Raw genomic sequence first — 23,216 nt, forward strand, 5'->3', positions numbered from 1 at the left:
TGCATCAGCAGGCGGACTCCCAATCACTGCGCCACCAGGGAAGCCCCTATTTTTACTTTTTTAAGGAACCTCCATAATGTTCTCCATAGTGGCTGTATCATATACTTGATTTTTAAAAATAAATTTATTTATTTTATTTTTGGCTGCACTGTGTCTTCGCAGCTGCGCACGGGCTTTCTCTAGTTGTGGCGAGCAGGGGCTACTCTTCATTGCAGTGCGCGGGTTTCTCACTGCGGTGGCCTCTCCTGTTGCGGAGCACGGGCTCCAGGCACGCGGCCCTCAGTAGTTGTGGCACATGGGCTCAGCACTTGTGGCTTGCAGGCTCCAGAGCGCAGGCCCAGCAGCTGTGGCGCAAGGGCTCAGCCGCTCCACAGCACGTGGGATCCCCCCAGACCAGGGCCTAAACCCGTGTCCCCGCACTGGCAGGCGGACTCCCAACCACTGCACCACTAGGGAAGACCCATATACTTGATTTTGGTATAGTGACATTTTATCCTGAGACCATGCTAAATTCACTTATTAGTTCTAATAACTTTGTATAGATTCTTAGGGCATTCTATGTACATGCTTGTAATATTCCTGCAAATAAAGATGGTTTTACTTCTTTTCCCATCTGCACACTTTTTTTCCCCTTGCCTTACTCCGCTAATTAAGATTTCCAGTACATTGTTGGATAGCAGTGGTGAGAACAGACATCCTTGAATTGTTCCTTTCATAGGAGGAAAGTGTTCAGTCTTTCACTATTAAGTATGATGTCAGCTGTAGTTTTTTCATAGATGCCTTATTTCAGGCTGAGGAACTTCCTTTCTATTCATAATTTCCTAAGAAATTTTATCATAATTGGGTATTGTCTTTTATCAAACGCCTTTTATGTATCTATTAAAATGGTTATAATTTTTCTCCTTTATCATGTTAGTATGATGAATTACACTGACTTTTTTTTAACATCTTTATTGGAGTATAATTTGCTTTACAATGGTGTGTTATTTTCTGCTTTATAACAAAGTGAATCAGTTATACATATACATTTGTTCCCATATCTCTTCCCACTTGTGTCTCCCTCTCTCCCACCCTCCCTATCCCACCCCTCTAGGTGGTCACAAACCACCGAGCTGATCTCCCTGTGCTATGCGGCTGCTTCCCACTCGCTATCTATTACATTGACTTTTGAGTGCTCAACCAACTTTTCATTCCTAGGATAAACCTCACTTGGTCATGATATATTTATTATACTTCTTATATATAGATGGATTCAATTTCCCAAAATTTTTAAGAGAATTTTTGCTTTTATGTTCATGAGGTATATTGGTCTTAGATTTCTTATAATGTTTTTGTTTAGTATCAGAGTAATTCTGGCCTCATTATATAAGAGGAGACCTGTTCCTCTACTTTCTGAAAGAGTCTATTTAAAATTGGTATTATTTCATCCTTGAATGTTCGATAGAATTCACTGGTGAAGACATCTGGGCCTGGAGTTTTCCTGGAAGGTTTTTTTTTTTTTTTTTTGCGGTACACGGTGGCCATGGCTCACGGGCCCAGCCGCTCCGCGGCATGCGGGATCCTCCCAGACCAGGGCACGAACCCGCGTCCCCTGCATCGGCAGCATCGGCAGGCGGACTCTCAACCACTGCGCCACCAGGGAAGCCCTGGAAGGTTTTTAATAACAAATTAATTTTCTTTTATAGATAACAGAAAGTGTCATGCTGGAGCTGGCTTGTACCAGCTAATGAGAGCTGACTGTTTTCATCTCTTAACAAATCTTCATTCAGTGATGTCGCTTTGATAGCTTGAAATTGGCCATGGTTTACACCATGGAAGTTAGATATGCTTATGAATTAGGGTCCTTATTTTCTTCTAGAGACATGATGGTTTAAAACCATTCTTCTGTTCAGGTTTTCAATTTATTTTTTGAGTGAGTTTGGCAATTTGTATCTTTCAGGGAATTTGACAATTTTATCTATGTTATTGAGTTTATTGATGTAACGTTACTCATAATATTCCCATTACTATCCTTTAAATGTTTGGAGTATCTATAATGATGGCTTCTTTCATTCTCTTTTTAAACAGTTTTATTGAGATATTGTTCACATATACAGTTTACCCATTGAAAGTGTATATTTCAGTGTTTCATAGTATATCCTCAAATATGTGCAACCATCACCACAGTCAATATTAGAACTTTTTCATCATCTCAGAACAAAAGCCCATACCCTTTAGCTATCATCCATCATCCCCCCTCATTCTCCCCAACCCAGGGAAACCACTCTTCTACTTCCTGTTTCTATGGATTTGCTTATTCTAGACTTTTCATATAAATAGAATCATGTAATATGTGTCTTTTGTGATTGACTTCTTTCACTCAGCAAAATGTTTTCAAGGTCCATAAATGTTGTAGCATGTATCAGTACTTTATTTTTTATAGCCAAATAACATTCCATCATCTAGATATACCATATTTTAAAATCCATTCATCAGTTAATGGACATTTGGATTGTTTTCACCTTTTAGCTATTTTGAATAATGCTGCTATAAACATTCATATTCAAGTTTTTGTGTGGACATATGTTTTTGTTTCTCTTGGATATATAACTAGGCGTGGAATTACTATGTCCTATGGTAGCTCTATGTCAAATATTTAGAGTGATCTTGTCAGTTTCTACAGAGATGTTCACAGGGATTCTGATAGGGATTGCATTTAATCTGTAGATCAGTTTGGGATTATTGTCATTTTAACAATATTAAGTCTTCTGATCCATGGACATAAGATGTTTTTCCATTTTTAGGTCTTTAATTTCTTTCAACAACATTATTAATTTTTTAATGTACAATTCTTACACTTCTTTTGTTAAACTGATCACCAAGTATTTTATTTTGTTGATGCTATTGTAAATGGAATTGCTTTCTTAATTTCATTTTTTGGATTGTTCATTGCAAGTATATAGAAATACAGTTGATTTTTGTATATTGAAATTTTATCCTGCCACCTTGCTGGACACATGTATTAGTTGTAATAGTTTTTTAGTGGATCCTTCAGGATTTTCCATATAAAATCATGTCATCTGTGAATAAACATAGTTTTACTTCTATCCTTTCCAATCCGGATGCCTTTTCTTTCTTTTTCTTGCCTAACTGCCATGGCTAGACCCTCTAGCACAATGATGAATAGAAATGGAAAGAGCAAACATCCTTGTATTGTTCCTAATCTCAAGGGGAAAACATCCAGTCTTTCACCATTAAGTATGTTAGCTGTGCATTTTTCCTAGATGTCATTTGCCAGGTTGAGGAAGTTGTCTTCTATTTCTAGTGTGTTGTGTGTTTTTATCATGAAAAGGTGTTCGATTTTTTTAAATGCTTTTTCTGCACCTTTTCAGATTGTCATGTGGTTTTTGTATTTTATTCTATTGATATGGTGTTTTACATTGATTGAATTTTGGATGTTAAACCAACCTCACACTCCTGGAATAAATCCCACTTGCTCATGGTGTATAATTCTTTTTATATGTTGCTGGACTCAGTTTTTAGTATTTTTGTGATGGGTTTTTGCATCCATATTTATATAAGATATTAATCTGTAGTTTTCTTTTCATATGATGTCTTTGTATGGTTTTGGAAACAGGATAATACTGACCTTATAGGATGAGTGAGGAAGTATTCTCTCCTCTTGTATTTTTTAGAAAATTTTGTGAAGTAGTAGTATTAATTCTTCTTTATATGTTTGGCAGAATTCACCAGTGAAGCCATCTGGGCCTGGACTTTTCCTTGTTGGTAGCTTTTTGTTTACTAATTAATTCTCTTATTATAGGTATGTTCATATTTGCCATTTTGTCTGGAATCAGTTTTGGTAGTTTGTGTCTTTCTAGGAATTTGGCATTTACAGCAGTACATGTCCTTCTAAGCCTTGCTTTAACTGGCTCTCATAAGTTTTGGTATGTTGTGTCTTCATTTTCATTCATCTCAGTATAATTTAATTTCCCTTTTAATTTCTTCTTTGATCTATTGGTTATTTAGGAGCGTGTTGTTTAATTTCCATGTATTTGTGATTTTCCCAAATTTCTTTCTGTTTTTGTTTTCTACTTTCATTCCATATTATCGGAAAACATACTTAATATTATTTCTAATCTTTGAAATTTATCATGGTTTGTTTTATTACCTAGCATATGGTCTATCCTGGAAAATGTTCCATGCGTACTTGAGAATAATCCTGTTATTATTGGGTGGAGTATTCTATAGATGTCTATTAAGTCTAGTTGGTTTATAGTGTTGTTCAAGTCTTCTATTTTCTTTCTTTTTTTTTTTTTTTTTTTTTTTTTTTTTTGTGGTACGCGGGCCTCTCACTGTTGTGGCCTCTCCCGTTGCAGAGCACAGGCTCAGTGGCCATGGCTCACGTGCCTAGCTGCTCTGTGGCATGTGGGATCTTCCTGGACTGGGGCACAAACCCATGTCCCCTGCATCAGCAGGTGGACTCTCAACAACTGAGCCACCAGGGAAGCCCCAAATCTTCTATTTTCTTGTTGATCTTCTGCTTAGTTGTTCTATCCATTATTAAATATTGAAAACCTCCAACTATTGTTGTTGAATTGTCTACTTTTCCCTTTGTTTTTGTCAATTTTTCTTCATGTATTTTGATGCTTTCTCATTAAGCGCATATATGTTTATAACTGTTATATCTTCCTGATAGATTGACCCTTTTATCATTATAAAATGTCTATCTTTGTCTTTACTAACATTTTTGTTTTAAAGTCTATTTTGTCTGACATTACTATAGCCACTTCAACTTTCTTGTGGTTGCTGTTTGTATATCTTTTTTATCTTCTTACTTTAAATCTATTTGTATCTTTGAATTCGAAGTGTGTCTCTTGTAGATAGCATATTACTAGACTTTACAACTCTGCCTTTTATTGGATAGTTTAATCTCTTCACACTTTCTGTTAATACTGATATAGTTGGATTTACTTCTGCCATTTTACTTTTTGTTTTCTATGTCTCATATCTTTTTTGTTCCTCTATTGCATTAAGTGAATATTTTCTAATGTTGCATTCTAATTTCATTAATTTTTTGCTATATTTTTAGTTAGTTACCATATACATATTAACTTATCAGAATCAGCTTCAGATTTATAACTAACTTAATTCTAATGAGATACAGAAAAATTACTCCTATGTAACTCTATTCCCTTTCTCCCTTTCTGTGATTTTATTGTTATAGTGGGTTGGCCAAAAAGTTTGTTTGGGTTTTTCCATAAGATGTTACAGAAAGACCTGAACAAAACTTTTGGCCAACCCAATATATATATATATGACACCCATACATCTTCAAACCCAACAATACACTGTTATAATTATTACTTTATGTAACTTTGGAGAGAAGAAAGGAAAGCTAGTATATGTTCATAGCTTTTGTTATATTAACCTTCTAATGTATCATTTTGTTCCCAGTGAATTTAAGGTTCTTTCTTCATCACGAAAGAATTCAGAGATGAAGCAGAGAGGTTAAGAAAGTAAAGTGAGGGCTTCCCTGGTGGCGCAGTGGTTGAGAGTCCGCCTGCTGATGCGGAGGACGTGGGTTCGTGCCCCAGTCCAGGAAGATCCCACCTGCCGCGGAGCGGCTGGGCCCGTGAGCCATGGCCACTTAGCCTGCGCATCCGGAGCCTGTGCTCCACAGCGGGAGAGGCCACAACAGTGAGGGCCTGCATACCGCAAAAAAAAAAAAAAAAAGTAAAGTGAGAGTTTATTTAAGCGAGGATACGCTCTCAGAGGGAGAGTGGGCAGACAGGTGAGGATCTGCTGCCCTGGATTTCTTTGGCAAGCCAGTTATGAGGGGCATACAAATGAAGGGGTGGAACATTCACTGGAGAAGGAGGAGTTTGGAGGTTGTATTCCCTGATTTTTCATCCCAGCTCCATCTTCCCGAGGGGAGAAGGGATTATTGTACTTATTTAGCTTAGATCAGGAGTGTCATGGGGTTGGTGCATGATGGGTACCTCTTATCTGTAAGGCTAATTTTATTGTAATGAGAGCATAATGAGAGCATAATGAGCAACAGGTTACATTCTGACGTAGGAGATTCCTGTCTTTCCTCACCTTTCTTTGTCTGCTACCCGGACACTTATCACCTGAAATGTGTGGTTTCCTGTCAGTCTGGAGGTTCCTGCTTTCCTTTGTCTGCCTATGGACCCCCACTGTTTACAAGGTGCATGATTTCCTGCCACCTGGCCCCTGCCCCCATTTCTCTGCTCATACCTAGCTACCTGCCTGCTGTAATAATTTCTGGATCTCTTCACTTGGCTCCTCTGGATTCGAATTACCATTGGGAGTCATTTCCTTAACCAATATAGCACTTAATAGTGTCACACATTTCTCTGAGGCTCTGTATTTCTTCAGCCTTCTTTCTCTCTGTTGTTCAGATTGATTAATATCTATCAGTTTATCTTCAAGTTCACTAATTAGTCTGCCAGTTTAAATCCACTGTTGAATTTCTCATTTCAGTTATTGTATTTTTCAATTCCTGAATTTCCATTTGTTCTTTTTTTTTTTTTTTTTTTTTTTTTTTTTTTTTTTGCGGTACACGAGCCTCTCACTGTTGTGGCCTCTCCCGTTGCGGAGCACAGGCTCCGGACATGCAGGCTCAGCAGCCATGGCTCACGGGCCCAGCCGCTCCGCGGCATGCGGGATCTTCCTGGACCGGGGCACGAACCTGTATCCCCTGCATCGGCAGTTGGACTCTCAACCACTGCGCCACCAGGGAAGCCCTCCATTTGTTCTTTTTTAAAAAAATAATTTCTGTGTATTGGTTTCACATTGTCATCATATCTTCCTTTACCTCTTTAATCATGGTTCCTTTTAGTTCTGTGATTACATGTATAGCAGCTACTTTGAAGTCTTTGTTAAATCTGACATCTGTTCATTCTCATAGGCAATTTCTGTTGCCTGCTTTTACTTTGATATATGTCATACTTTCCTGTTTCTTTGCATGTCTCATATTTTTTGTTGGAAACTGGACATTTTAGATAATATATTGTAGTAACTCCCCCTCCCCATCTGGGGCTTGTTATTGTTATTTTCATGTTTATTTGTTTAGTGACTAGCTAGATAATTTTAGAGAATTTAGATTATTTTTGATGATCCAGCTGGTTTCTAAATAAATAATGCCTGGGCCCACATGCATAAGAGGTGTGAAACCTCTTGTGTTACTCCTCAGTGGGCACAGCTTTAGGTATGCCCACAGTCACTCTGGGATGACAGTGGTTTTGACAGGGCTCTCTATGTCCCTGACCATACACAGCTGTAAAATGCCACTAATTGCCTGCTGACTGCTCTCTTGTTTACAACAAGGCCCTGAGGCATATACTGTTCTGCAGACTGAGATTAATTCTGCCCCCAGGTCTCCTCCTAGCTCTCTCTTTCCCAGTTTCTCTCTGTTAAATGAGGTGACCTACAGTTTAGTCTGTATCTCCAATGAATCTACCAATGTCCTCTCAGTTGCTTTTCACCATGTGTGGTGTTGTCTGACACCATTTCTGATACCAAAGGCAGTGTGTTTTTCAACACCAACCAATTTTCTCATTCTTCAACTGGGTGTCCTGCAATTCAACTCAATTCTGACACTAACTCATCACAGGTTAAAGGCTCAGTCCCACAAGAATATCCCCACTTCGGACACCAGCCGCAAATGGGGTGCCCTGGCTACCTACACTTCTGCCTAGCTGACTAGACATTTGGGGGTTCCCATGACCCCCTCCTCAGTTTTGATAATTTACCGGAACAACTCACAAAACTCAGGAAAATGCTTTAGTTACTAGTATTGGTTTATTTTAAATGATACAACTCAGGAACAGCTAAATGGAAGAGAGGCATAGGGCAAGGTATTGGGGGGAAATAGAAATGCTGGGTTTTCTTGTCCTCTTTAGGCACACCACTTTCCCAGCACATTCATGTGTTCTCCAGCCCAGAAGCTCCCCAAACCTTGTCATTTAGGGTGGTTTATGGATGTTTCATTACATAGGAATGATTGATTAAATCATTGACCAATGGTGATTGAACTCAATCTCCACCCCTTCTTCCCTCTCCAGAGGTCAGGGAAGTGGGGCAGGGTGTTAGGACTGAAAGTTTTAGCTGTTGATTGAAAAACAATGCACAACCTAAAAGCTGAGAATTGTGTTTTATTCAGTGGTCTTACTGAGGACTATAGCCTGGGATACAGCCTCTCAGATAGCTCTGAGGAACTGTTCCAAAGAGATAAGGGAGGAGGCAGGATATATAGGAGTTTTTGCTGAAAAGAAACAAAAATAAACCCACGTACTGGAATGTCAAAAAGTTATTGCTAATCACAAAAACAGACATCTCAAGTTAATGGTTTTAGTGCTTTCCTATATATGGGAAGATGCAGGAGTCTCGGCCCATTGAAATTTTTCCTTTGATATGGATCTTAACTACCTAGGGCCAATGTCCTGTTTTTCTTCATCCTGAATTCCCCTCAGGGTGCACAGTTGGGGGTGGCTACAGTGGCTGATGGCTTGATAGTGGGCAACATCTTGTTTACCAGAATGGCAAGAAACTTTTTTCTGTCCACACACCCCTCTAATAATTTATTTGGTCTTTGTGGTGGCCAGCCCCCATCCTGAAGCTATCTGGGGCCCCACCATGAGTCACCTCATTAGTATAAACTCAGATGTAATCAAAAGGGACTTGTTATGAATAAAAAAATACACTCCTATAAGTTAGGAAACCCCAAGAGTTTTAGGAGCTCTATGCCAGGAACTGGAGACAAAAACCCAATGTATATTTTTATTATACCACACAATACAACCTCCACTGTTTTCAAGAGCTCCTTTAGGCTTGATCTTCTTCACACTGTTAAACGAAGTCATTTCTTTTGGGATGAGATTTAGAGCTCTCTGTTTTACAGTCCGCTTCTCCCTCCAGGTAAAATATCTGAGCCATGCCTCTGGAGTTTGCAGTATTTACTTTATATTATTGTAACAGGGAAGAACAAAATCTGACTCCATGTTGGATCTGTTTCTTTTACTTTGACCTTAGCTTTCCATTGCTTTTGTTCTGTCTATAGCTATAGGCATACATGATGGCCTGCCTCGGGGAACCCTGACCCTCTGCCTGAATGTTAAGCTAAAGTACCTTTGTTCAGCTTACAGGGAAACAGCCTAACCCTGCCCACCTGTGAATGGCTGCAGAAAAGAACAAACTAACACATCCCCTCCCTGAGACTGGCCAAAACCAGGAAATATTTTGCAAGACTTATGGCCTTTATACTTTACTTCGTCACCTCCTCCCCATCTCTGTTCTATAAAAGAAACTAGCATCCAAACCCCGATAAGGACACTAGTCCACCATCTTCTTGGACACCTGGCTTTCTGAATAAAGTCATATTCGTTGCCTCAACACCTAGTCTCCTGATTTATTGGCCTGTCGTGTGGCAAGCAGACCAAGCTTGGACTCAGTAACATTATCACACGATATCTTCAAATAATATTATATGACTTTGTGAATAATGGAAGAAATTTACACCTGTGTATTCCCCTTCTGATCCTTTTTTCTATTGTTGTCTTACATTTTACTTCTACATGTATTATAAACCCACAGTGCGTTATTATATTTATTATATAATAATTTCTCTTCAACAGTGTTATTGAGTTATAATTTATATTCCATAAAATTCACCCATGTACAGTGTACAAATCAATGGTTTTTAGTATATTCATAGGGTTGGGCAACCATCACACAATCTAATTTTAGAACATTTTTCATTATCCCGAAAAGAAACCTGGTATCCATTACCAATCATACCCACCCTGCTGCCAGCCCCAAGCAACCACTAATCAACTTTCTGTCTCTATAGCTTTGCTGATATGACAATATCTTATAAATTAAGTAATAAAATATGGAGTCTTTTGTGACTTCTTTCACTTAGCATATTGATTTCAAGGTTCATCCATGTTCTAGCATATATCAGTGCTTCTTCCTTTTTATTGGCAAATATATTCTATTATATGATATACCACATATTATTTATTCAGTTGATAGACATTTGGGGTTTTCTTCCACTTTTTTATTGGCTATTATAAACAATGCTGCTATGACATTTTCCCTCAGGTATATACCAAGGAATGGAATTGCTGGGTCATATGAGAAGTCTATGTTTAACATTTTGAAGTACTGCCAATCTATTTTCCAAGTTGGGTTCAACATTTTAGATTCCCACCAGTAATGTTTGAGGGCTCCAGTTTCTCATTATCCTCACCAAAACATGTTATTTTCCATCCTTTTCATTTTAACCATCATACTGTATATGAAGAGTTTTCTCCTTTTGGTTCTGATTTGTATTTCCCCAACAACTAATGATGTTGAGCTTCTTTTCATGTGTCTATTGGTTATCTATATGTCTTTCATAAATACATATTCAAATCATTTGCCCATTTTTAATTGGACTATTTGTCTTTTTATAGTTGAATTTCCAGAGTTCTTTATATATTCTGGAAATTAGTTCCTTATTGAATAAACGATTCACAAGTATTTTTTCCCACTCTGTGGGTTGTCTTTTCACTTTCTTTTCTTTCTTTCTTTCTTTTGGCTGTGTTGGGTCTTCATTGCTGCGTGCGGGCTTTCTCTAGTTGCAGCGAGTGGGGGCTATTCTTCATTGCAGTGTGCGGGCTTCTCACTGCGGTGGCTTCTCTTGTTGTGGAGCACAGGCTCTAGGCATGTGGGCTTCAGTAGTTGCAGCACACAGGCTCAGTAGTTGTGGTGCACGGGCTTAGTTGCTCTGCGGCATGTGGGATATTCCTGGACAAAGAATTAAACCCACGCCTCCTGCACTGGCAGGCAGATTCTTAACCACTGTGCCACCAGTGGTATCATTTGATGCACAAATTTTTTTTTTATTTTGATAACTTCTTATATATCTTACCTTTTGTCACATATGCTTTTGTTGTCATATCTAAGAAAACATTGTGAAACCTAAGGTCAGGAAGATTTACTCCTATGTTTTCTTCTAAGAGTTTTTATAATTTTAGTTCTTGCATTAATACTTATAATCCATGTTGAACTAATTTTGGTGTATGGTATGATGTAGTGGTCTAAATGAAATCTTTGGCAGCTGGATATCCAATTGTTCTGTCACTATTAGTTTTAAAACAACTCTTTCCCCCTTTGAATTGTCTTGTTACATTTGTCAAAAATCCATTGACCCTAAATGTGAGGGTTTACTTTTGGACTCTTAATTCTTTTCCATTGATCTATATATCTATCCTTATGGAAGTACTGCCCTGTCTTTTTTTAATTTATTTTTTATTGAAGTATAGTTGAATTACAATGCTGTGTTAATTACTGCTGTACAGCACAGTGACTCAGTTATACATACATACATACATATATATATATATATATATATATATTCTTTTTCATATTCTTTTCCATTATGGTCTATCACAGGATATTGAATATAGTTCCCTCTGCTATACAGTAAGACCTTGTTGCTTATCCATTCTATATATACCAGTTTACTTCTGATAATCCCAAACTCCCAATCCAACCCTCTCCCACCCCACTCCCCCTTGGCAACCACCAGTCTATTCTCTATGTCCCTGATTCTGTTTCTTTTTCACACATAGGTTCATTTGTGTCCTATTTTAGATTCCACATATAAGTGATATCATATGGTATTTGTCTTTCTCTTTCTGACTTACTTCACTTAGTATGATAATCTCTAGTTGCATCCATGTTGCTGCAAATGGCATTATTTCATTCCTTTTTATGGTCAAGTAGTATTCCATTGTATATATGTGCCACATCTTCTTTATCCATTCATCTGTCAGTGGACATTTAGGTTGTTTCCATGTCTTGGCTATTGTGAATAGTGCTGCTATGAACATAGGGGTGCATGTATCTTTCTGAATTATAGTTTTATTTCCAATGTCTTGATCTTTTACAATATCTGTAAGCATTTTTGAGATGAATAGAGCAGGTTTAGGATTTGGTAAAAAGGATAGGTGAACTTTAAATTGCTTCTAGAGTCACATTTCTGTTCTCTGAAAGACTCAATTTGTAAGACAAGTACAATTGTTTTTAATTCGTCAGAGAATTGGGTTGAAACCTGAGTGATATCAAGGGGCTAACCCACCAATCCAACTACAATACAATTTGCTTCTTTATATCAGGGAGAAGATATCCAACTAAGACGGAAATCAAAAGAGTCCTATGTCCTAGATTTAGAGCTGTGTATCTTTGGAATGTTTTTTTAAATAAATTTATTTGTTTATTTATATATTATTTTTGGCTGCACTGGGTCTTTGTTTCTGCACATGGGCTTTCTCTAGTTGTGGTGAGCGGAGGCTACTCTTCATTGTGGTACGTGGGCTTCTCATTGCGGTGGCTTCTCTTGTTGTGGAGCACAGGCTCTAGGTGCATGGGCTTCAGTAGTTGTGGCACATGGGCTTAGTTGCTCCACAACATGTGGGATCTTCCTGGACAGCCAGGGTTCGAACCCACATGTCCCCTGCATTGGCAGGAGGATTCTTTTATTTATTTATTTATTTATTTTTGGCTGCATTGTGTCTTCGGTGCTGCACACAGGCTTTCTATAGTTGTGGTGAGCAGGGGCTAATCATTTTTGCAGTATGCAGGCTTCTCATTGTGGTGGCTTCTCTTGTTGCGAAGCACGGGCTCTAGGCATGCGGGCTTCAGTAGTTGCAGCACGCAGGCTCAGTAGTTGTGGCTTGCGGGCTCTAGAGTGCATGCTCAGCCATTGTGGCGCATGGGCTTATTTGCTCTGCAGAATGTGGGATCTTCCCAGACCAGGGCTCAAACCTGTGTCCCCTACATTGGTGGGTGGAAGGGAAGTCCTGGTGTTTTAGTAGATCTTTTACTAAATCTCTCTGTTTTAGTAAATCTTTCCACAAAGACTTCAGAATGTTTCATTTTGCTTTTTCCACTTTGGGTACATAGTTCCCTTTTAGCTTAGGGGAGAAGGCCTAAAAATGTTCCTGTCAGGCTGTGAATATCAGCTTCCAATTTGGCAAACTTCTGACCAGAGTTCCTTTTAAAGAAAAATTTTCTCAAATACCTTGTAAGGTTTTTAGAAACAGTAAATATTCCTGGCAGTATTGAACTCTTTTTAAATTTATTTTTTCCTTATACCTTTAAGCTGAGTGTATTCCTATCAAGTTACTTCCAACCAAAATCAATAAGCCTTTTATGGCTTAACTGTGGACACATGAAGCTTCCCCAAAGATGGTGAAAAAATATAGTTCTCCCATGATCCAGGCCCACTTGTAAAGATAACCAAAAGAAAGAAAGACTTGGACAAGTCCCCTGAGAGCTGGCAACAGTCAGTAGGACACTAGCCATAAATGGAGTGCAACCCACATTTCTGTCTGGTCATATTCTTTGGGGCCCAAACCTGACGTTTGAACTGCCTGTACACGTAAGCAATGACTTGTGTGCCCCAGCAGGAAGAAAGCCAAGCCAAGTCCTCAGTACCCAAAATGAGAGACAGACAGGAAAGTAATAGTTGTTCCTGGGATGGAAAGGATTGATAACAAATGGGTACCCCAAAACCAAACTCACAGGAGTCCGAATTTGGAAAAAAAGGGACACCATGAAATTTTACCTTCCTCTCTTAACTGGACACTACAGACTGAGATCCAGGAGAGCTGACTTTGGTCAGAATTCTTACCTTTCACTGGCTTCTGTCAGTTTTCCTGCGATCCCATCTATAGGCTCCAGAGCAAGTGAGGTGTCCCAGAGGGTCCCATCTGTGTTATCAGAAATTGTAGGGGAGGAAAAATAATTTTCTCTCTACCCTTCTGAGTACTTGGCTGAGAATCCTTTTTCTTTAGGGCACCTTGTAAATGGATGAGCTCATCTAGGTTAAAGTTTCTCACTGTGGCCACTGTAATTAAAGATTATCCTTGGTAAGGTTAAACCATTTTTTCAGACAAGCACAGGTTCTAGGCCCATAATTTTTATACATATAGTTAGCTGGAATCTCAGATGGAGTAGTCCCTGACTCCTTGGACTTGAATGAACCAATTTTTTCTTTTTTCCTCTTAAAACAATATTTATTTACCTGAGGCCTCACACTGGCCCAGTCCAGTTTAAGTCAGACCAGTCCAACTGCAGACCCAGTCTGGAAAAATAAATGCTCACATAAAGTCGGATCCTCATGATGCAAAAGCTATAGAGCTTGGATATTCATGAGGGACTTATTCACGACCTCCAGACACAGAAAGAAAGCAATGAGCACAATGGGATCAGCAGGTATCTACTCTTGCTCATTGCTCATTTCTCCTTAGGGCCATTGGTGATCTCCTTTGGATCCCACTTCTGACACCAGGACAATTAAAAGATCTGAAGAATATTAAAAATTTTAAGAGTTTATCTGAGCAAACATTGATTCAAATTGGGCTGTAAAAAACCAGAAGTTGTTAAAAGCACTCCACCAATGGGACCTAGGGGCAGGGATTTTATAGAGAAGACACAGAAGCAAAGCAAAAAAGTTATCTAATTTGCTATAGCTTAAGTGGTTGCATTACTTGGGAAAGCCTAGTTGGCTGCTTGTGATTAGTTGTTCTTATTTTATTTTATTTTTTTAATTTTTGAATTTTATTTTATTTATTTTTTTATACAGCAGGTTCTTATTAGTCATCAATTTTATACACATCAATGTATACATGTCAATCCCAATCGCCCAATTCATCACACCACCACCACCACCACCACCCTGCCGCTTTCCCCGCTTGGTGTCCATACGTTTGTTCTCTATCTGTGTTCTCCTTAAGCTTGAGAAACTTATAGGAACTGACTCTGGCTTAGGTTTTTATTTGCTCACATAGACTACCAAGTCATTAGAGCCACTTCAGCTTAATGGTCCCCTTGTTTCATTACCATAACAGTATAGAAGAGGAAAAATTCCCAATTGATTCTATGAAAGCAGTATCACTCTGATATCATAACAAGACTAGGTACAACAACAACAAAAATACAGACCAATATTTTTCATGAATATAAATGCAATCCTCAATAAATTACCAGCAAGTTGAATCCAGCAATATATAAAAAGGATTATACACAATGACCAAGTGGAATTTATCCCATGAATGCAAGTTTGGTATAACACAGAATCAGTCAATATAAACCACCATATTAACATAATGAAGGCCCCAAACCACATGAGCATCTCAACAGATACAGAAAAAACATTTGACAAGAATCAGCACTTTTTCATGATAAAAATATTCAACAAACTAGGAATACAAGGAACTTCCTCAACTTGATAGAAGAAACCTACAAAAACATGCAACTGACATCATACATAAGGGTGAAACACTAAAAAATTTCCTTCTAAGAACTGAAACAAGACCAGGATGTCTTCTATTGCCATTTCTAGAGGTTGTACTAGAGATTCTGGCCAAGGTAATTAGGCAAAAATAAATAAATAAATAAGCATCCAGTTAACAAAGGAAGAAGTAAAAGGATCTCTATCTGAAGATAACATAATCTTGTACATAGCAAATCCTAAGGAATCCATTAAAAAACTATGAGAACTAATACATGAGTGGAACACTGTGGCAGGATACAGTATCAATATAAAAAAATCAATTGTATTTCTTTATAATAGAAATTAACAATCTGAAAATGAACTGAAGAAAATGATTCCATTTACGATGACATCAAAAAGAAAAATATTTTTAGGGATATGTTTAACAAAAGAAAGTCCAGGCTTATAAATTGAAAATACAGAATGTTGTTGAAAAAAAATTAAAGAAGACCTAAATAAATGGAAATAAATCCCATGTTCGTTGATTGAAAGACAGTATTGTTCTAATGGTAATATTACCAAATTGATCTACAGATTCAATGCAATCCCTATTAAAATCACATCTGGCTTTTATGTAGGTAATGACAAGGTGATTTCAAAATCAAAGGATCCAGAATAGACAAAACAATCTTAGTATAGAAAGAATAAAATAGGATATCCTGTACTTCTTAATTTCAAAACTTGCTACAAAATGACAGTAATCAAGGCAGGGTGGTACAGCAACTAGAGATTATCATACTAAGTGAAGTTAAGTCAGAAAGAGAAAGACAAATACCATGTGATATCACTTATATGTGGAATCTAAAATATGACACAAATGAACCTATCTATGAAAAAGAAACAGAATCAGGGACATAGAGAATAGACTGGTGGTTGCCAAGGGGGAGGGGGTGGGAGAGGGTTGGATTGGGAAATTGGGATTAGCAGATGTAAACTCGTATATATAGAATGGATAAGCAACAAGGTCTTACTGTATAGCAGAGGGAACTATATTCAGTATCCTGTGATAAACCATAATGGAAAAGAATATGAAAAAGAATGTATATATATATGTATAACTGAGTCACTGTGCTGTACAGCAGTAATTAACACATTGTAATTCAACTATACTTCAACACAAAATAAATTTTAAAAATTTAGTTATAGAATTTCTATTTCATGTTTTATAATTTCCAGTTACCTGCTGAAATTTTCAATCATGTCTTTTAACTCCTATTTAGTAAGAAAAATTATTATTATTATTATTATTTAATTTTTTTATTTGGCTGTTCTGCAGAGCATGTGGGATCTTAGTTCCCCAACCAGGGGTCGAACCTGCACCCCCTACAGTGGAAGCGTCAAGTGTTAACCTCTGGACTGCCAGGGAAGTCCCAGAAAATTTATTTTTAAATTGAGTCTTATAATTCCAGTGTCTGGAACTCCTATAGATCTGTATTTGTTGTGTGTTGTTTCTGCTGAGGGTTTTTTTTTTTTTTCATGTTATTTGGGCTCATTTTGTACCTGTCTACCTTTCACTGTGTAGACAGACTGTTGATCAAATTGACTGTCGGCTTAGGATGATGTAAACTTGTTGCAGAGAAAATTTACTCTTGTTTATGCCAGGTGCCTGTAATCATGGAATTCAGAATCCCCTGAATCTTAATATAGGAATTTGGATAATTAAAAGTTGATCTGTTGAGCTGTAGATCCAGTTAAAAAAAAGGATTCTCTCAGAAATATAGAAACTAGCCCAAAAGTTTTTCAAGTTCATGTGGTCTAGGATAATCTTTGGTAAATAAAAGCTAGTTTAACTTTGTTGGTTTAATTAAAACAGGCATGCCTTCAGAGTTATCAGCCTTAAATATAATGCAAACATACAGCTTTTATTCTAGCCAGGTTTACTAAAAGTCATGTTATTTCTGTTACAGGATTTGTTAGCAAGAAAAATAACTTAAGTTGATGGTTATCTGTTTAATGCCTCATGAAATTTTCATGAGTAACCTGAACAGATGAATTATATAGCTGTAATTAAAAGTTTATATGTGAATTTTTTCAACAGTAATTATATTTTATGGTATGTCTACTTAAAATAGTTTCAAAAATCTTTTTGATAACTTGAAACCTTAAAGTTAACACTAACTAATGATGGATATGCGTTGAATATCTAGATCATTTTCAAATAAAAATACTGAAACTACTGAGCATAGGTTTATCTACTTTGGTATCTTCTTATAAAGGAACTGAAGATATTTGTATCTATCAGCAAACATGTGTTGTGCCATACTGGAAATTTTACTATCAGGAAGGATATACTTTTAGAAATTATGAAATATATTTTTAAATTTACCAATCCATAGAATGGTTGTGTAACAGGCAGTCCACAATTGCTTACTTTTTCGTTTCACTAGAAATTAAGGTTTCTAAGGGTTAAGAAAGCTAATCAATATATGTAATTAAAAATACTAGAAATAATAAGGGTGAAAGGAAACAACTGTGTATGAAAAGTAGGTAAGGAAAATAGGATGTGTGTTTTGGATAAGAAGAGGTATGAAAGACATGTTTTTGTTAAGGGAAAAAGAGTAATTTTGTTCTAAAGTAGAATTACTGGGTGTTCCAGAATGAGAAAGAGGAAAATACAGGGAAAAAAACCTGAGTGGGTAGAACGTTTGAGGCAAAGGAATCTTGGGAAAGGAATTGTATATGTGGTCAAGCTGGCTAAGATTAGAATGGATTTATTTGTAAGTTTTTAAAGAATGAGTCTTAATAGCAAAAGTACACTTGTGCAGGGACTACCCTGGAGGTCCAGTGGTTAAGACTCCCCACTTCCACTGCAGGGGGCACAGGTTCGATCCCTGGTTGGGGAATTAAGATCGCACATGCCACTCAGCGCAGCCAAAAAAGAAAAAAAAAAGGACACTGGTGCAAAATTAGAGTTTGGTTTTCTCTCTGTTAAAAAGAAAAAGTGTTTGGACTATTGGTCTTCTCTTGATAAGAGATTGTGAAATGTTTCTCTTTACCTTTTGGGTAATCTGCCTGGAAAGCAAAGATTTTGTCTTACCAAAATAATTTTTTGTGCTTCATATTATCTTTATCAGGTCTTTGATTACATGGGAGAATTGAGTCTTCTCAATGTGAAAAGAGCTATATTTTTTCACAGTTTTCTAACCTTCTGTATTTACCTTAAAAATCTTTTATTGTCACTTTGGTTAAATGGTTAAATAGATAATTAAGTATTGTTTCATATTGATCTATGATCCTGTTTAATCAAATGTTCAAACTTTTGGAATTTTTGACAACTTCCCAAAATCAGATTCTAAATGGAGTCTTTTTGACCTCAAACTATTTATGAGATTTCCCAGTGGGTACGTAGAAAATCTCAAAAAAAATCGGCTCTCACCTTATAAAAGAGATATTAAAACAATTAGGTTTATTTGGTATGTTAAATTACGTGGAAAACATTGTCAAATAAGTGTTAAGCCATCTTAGATTATATATGTATGGGTATGTTATTAGTATAGATATTCCAGACTTGTTTGAAGTTCACAGAAATTTGTCAATACCCTCATTGTCCCGTTATTATCTTAAATTGTCATATGGCACAGATTCATGTCATATGCTAATCCAGGATTACCCTTTTTTCCTAATTTTTAAATGATATCTTAAATTTTATTGTCCACATGTAAATGTTTTATCATTAGCATTTGCCTTTTCTCCTTTCTTAGTAGGAGAAACCTCTGGAGCCTATTAAGTAGATAGTGGCAGAAAGTTAATTTCAAAAATCTTTAAACCACTTCAGAATTAATAAGCAATAATATTTTACTCTGAACCTACAAACTATTCCATATTTTTCCTATTTTTAAATTAAGTTTTTATTTTTGTTTTATTTTATTTTATTTTATTTTATTTTTCTGGCCACACCACATGGCTTATGGGATTTTAGTTCTCCTGACCAGGGATCGAACCTGGGCCCTTGGCAGTGAGAACGCAGAGTTCTAACCACTGGACCGCCAGGGAATTCCCTAAATGAAATTTTTATAATTTTGGGTTTCACATTTTGTTCTGTAAGCCACTTTGAATTCATGTTTTGTATATGGTGTAAGGGTACTTTTTTTGTATATTGATGTCTGCTATAGACTGAATGTTTGTGTAACCCCGAAATTCATCCAATTGGATGGTATTTGGAATTACCAAATAATTGGATGGTAATTGGCAATTAGGCCATGCAGGTGGAGCCCTCATGAATGGGATTAGTTTCATTATAAAGGAGACCCAGAGAGCTTCCTTGCCCCTTCTGCCATGTGAAGACATCTGGTTATGAACCAGGAATCTGACCCTCACTAGATACCAGATCTGCCAGCATCTTGATCATGGGCTTCCCAGACTCCAGAACTATGAGAAATTCCGGTCTGTGGTATTTTTGTTATAGCAGCCCAAACTGACCAAGACAACGTTCAATTGTTCCAGCATCATTTCTTGAAAAGTCTCCACTGAATTCCTTCGGGTCCTTTTTAAAAAATGAATTGACCATATATATGTGGATCTACTTTTGGACTGTGTTTTATTCCACCAATCTATATGTTTGTCCTTATGCAAATACTACATAGTCTTGATTAATGTAGCTTTATAGTTAGCCCTGAAATCAGGTAGTGAGTCCTCTAACTTTGTTCCTTTGCTTTTCCATAGAGCCTTTAGAATCGCAGTTAGCTGAGATTTCTATTGGGATGGCATTGAATTTATAGATGACTTTTGGAGAGAATTACCATATTAACACATTGAGTCTTCTAATCCATGAACAGTGTATCTTTTTTAACTCAGGGCTCCTGATTCAATCATAATTTATTAAGTATATGTGTCAAGTACAGTGTAAGGGATATTAGGATGAATAAAAAAGTCTTTGGAAAAAGCAACATACTAGTGGGTTAAATAAAAATGCCTAACATTGAGAGTTTTTAATATTTTTCCTGTGTCTTTTTTTGTTGTTGTTGTTAGTTTGTTTTTTCGTTTGCGGTACGCGGGCCTCTCACTGCCGTGGCCTCTCCCATTGCGGAGCCCGGGCTCCGGACGCACAGGGCCAGCAGCCATAGCTCACAGGGCCAGCCGCTCCGTGGCATGTGGGATCCTCCCGGACCGGGGCACGAACCCATGTCCCCTGCATCGGCAGGCGGACTCTCAACCACCACGCCACCAGTGAAGCCCGAGAGTTTTTAATATTTTTAAGAGCACAGTTACACTTCTCAGTTGGAATTGGTTTGGAGTGGGAAGGGATATTTTCAGCTTGAAACTCACTTGTGTAACCCTCTCTGATTATGTGTGGACAAGTCCTTTGATTTTGTGTAGGAAGCCAACCAGGAGACTTTTTAGAGCGAAAACTCACACTAAGAAAGGTATGTAAATTTACATGTGGCTTCCCTGAGGTACTGTGGTGTGTAGTTCAAATAATCACCCACTGTCTCGTCCACAGATTTGTCTCAGGATACAACCCCTGGTGGACCCAAAATATATAAGTCAAGAGATAAGAAACTACTATAAGCAAATATAAAATGAACTAAAAATATTAATGACTACTTTAAGAACTATGCAATATAGTGGAGCCCAAACAGCCCTGGGGCAGTACCACCAGGGTAGGTACAACTCTGAAGTTGGAAGAGGGGGTTAACCTACATTCCTATAGGAGTCAAATAGGGGCTTTGGCCCTTTGGGAACTATAGGGAATCAGAGGGGCTTTGTCACCATGAGGACTCCATCATATCAGTAGCTGTCAGCAGAGGGTACACGGCACAACAGGAGTGCCCAGCAGATATAGTAGTATCCAGAGAAGAGTGGCAGTCTCTTCTCAGCTACTTGGACTTGTTCCTGGGCATAGCTGAGACCTACTCTCAGCCCTCCCCTGAGTGTCTGACAAGGTCCAGGATCCTACTGCTACAAAGGAGCCCACCCAACACAGGCAAGTTTATTCCCATTTCACAGATGACAAGACTGACCTTTAGAGCACTGGATCTGTTACAACTGTCAGGTTGATTCCTCTAGCTATGCGTCCCAGAGGTAATGTTTTACTTATCATTTTACATTCTGACAACAGGAACTTTAAGTGTCTTCATTGCCCTCATAAGCTCACTGAACATTCCAATTGTTTATCATGTGTTGATTTCTAGATTTTTTATTATGACAAACATAATCCATATAAGAAAAAGTGGAGACGAGTGAGCAAAGAAAAAAAGAATCATACATGTTGGCAGCCATAGGACGGTAGAGGACCCAGGAGAAGGTGTAGCAGTGCCCACTGACATGGTTACAACTAGGGGAAGACAGGGGGTGGGCACACCTGCAGGCGAATGGCATGGAGGTACCATCAGGCGATTGGATTCATTTCTGAGTGCAGGTGAGACCTATTTTCTGGCTAAAATGCAGGAAAAAACCATCACCTCCTTTTTACTGCAAACATTTTCAGAGTTTTCTCTGTGCACAAATGTATTGTGCAAATGTTTATATTTTTACAAAATTTGGCTGATACTATATGTTCGGTTCTGAAAACTGTTTTTTCTTTATTGTTATTTTACAGTGTACCATGAACATCTCTTCCATGCACGTGGGTGAAAATCCCTGACTGAAACACAGAGAGCACTGTAGTTGGATCAAAAGGCTGCTGGTAATGAGAGTGACACCTAAAGCAAAGTATCAGCTTAAGGTTAAAGCACATAGCCTGGCAAATGCCTGCCAGGGAAAGCAGGGTCAGCAATATTCTCATCAGAGGAGTCAGAATTGGAAGGCCAAAGGCACTAAAGATATGGGATATCATGTAAGCCCCTCTGGCCCCTACCTCCGCCCCTCATTCCCCTGACACCCCGTTGGCCCCTTGGGGTGAATGGATCCTGTACATCTCTTTGCATCCAATGAAAGTCACCTATTTTCTGTCTTTTCCTTAGCTCTTCCTGAGCCCTTGACATATCTGCATATTCTCTCATCATCTCCTCACTGCCCAGATGCCTTTCCTGTAAGTTGTCCTGATAGTCCTTGGGGGAATCATCCGTCCCCCTGTCCGTTTTTCTTTTTGCTTTCCGGGGCACATAGTCTTCAGCCGCGCGCTTTTCGGCAGCCCGCGGCTGACTCTCTGGCTTTGCCTGGGATTCCAGCTTGCCCTCACCGTGTGGTCTTCCCTCAGCTTCAGACTTGCCCTGCTTTTCTCGCTTCCCCTCGTCTTCTGGTTGTCCCTCGTCTTCTGGCCGACCCTCATTCTGGAGCTCTCCCTCGTGTTCTGACTTCCCCTCCACTTCTTGCTTTTCTTCCTCATCTGACTTTCCTTCATTTTCAGGCTCTACTTCATCTTCTGTCTTTCCCTTGCCTTCCAGCTTTCCTTCATTTTCATTGCAGAGTTTTTCCATGTTGAGATGTCCCCTCGTTTTCCTGTCCTGGGTGATGGGATGGGGTGGGGTGGGGAGAGCGACAAGAGGAGACAAGGAAACTGAGGGCTTGGGCGTGGAATGTAGGTCCGGATAGTACTGGCATCTCACCCTTGTCAGCGTTCCCCTGACCTGGCCCAGCCTAGTGAGCCTTCTGGCCACCCTTTACCCCACTATTCCTCCTGCACTGAGAGCCAACCATTTCCCTGGCAGGCCTTGCCACCTTGTACCATCCTTCAGCGTGGCAAAAAGTGTGTATATTACATACGGTGGGGGGATGGGCAGTGGGGCCCTCAAATTCTGCCCAAGCTGTGCCCTCCACATCCGGTCCCCAGCCCTGTGCCTGTCCAGTGCCTCTCCCTCCTTTCGCTGACCTGCAGGGATTCTGGACAGGTTCCTCCTCCTTTACTAGCCTTGCAGAGTGCTGGAAATAGACATGCAGACCTGTAGACAGACAGGAGACCGAGAGGGGCTGCAGGGTCAGTGGACTGAAGTCCCTTTCCTGAATTTGG

The 23,216-nt window shown here is 38.5% G+C and overlaps 1 long non-coding RNA gene and 1 pseudogene across 1 annotated transcript in view; one reads left to right on the forward strand and one right to left on the reverse strand.

Moving 5' to 3' along the window:
• The window catches only part of LOC132481961 (uncharacterized), a 34,103-nt gene that overhangs the window by 9,615 nt on the left and 1,272 nt on the right, over window positions 1-23,216 (forward strand). The window contains exon 2 of the long non-coding RNA XR_009530848.1: window positions 21,867-21,953. This is a non-coding gene — a long non-coding RNA (uncharacterized LOC132481961). The remainder of the gene's footprint in view (window positions 1-21,866; window positions 21,954-23,216) is intronic.
• Window positions 22,134-22,686, reverse strand: LOC132481958 (transcription elongation factor A protein-like 3; annotated as a pseudogene).

The sequence above is a fragment of the Mesoplodon densirostris genome, chromosome X (assembly GCF_025265405.1).
Source record: "Mesoplodon densirostris isolate mMesDen1 chromosome X, mMesDen1 primary haplotype, whole genome shotgun sequence".
NCBI classification, from domain to species: Eukaryota; Metazoa; Chordata; class Mammalia; order Artiodactyla; family Ziphiidae; genus Mesoplodon; species Mesoplodon densirostris.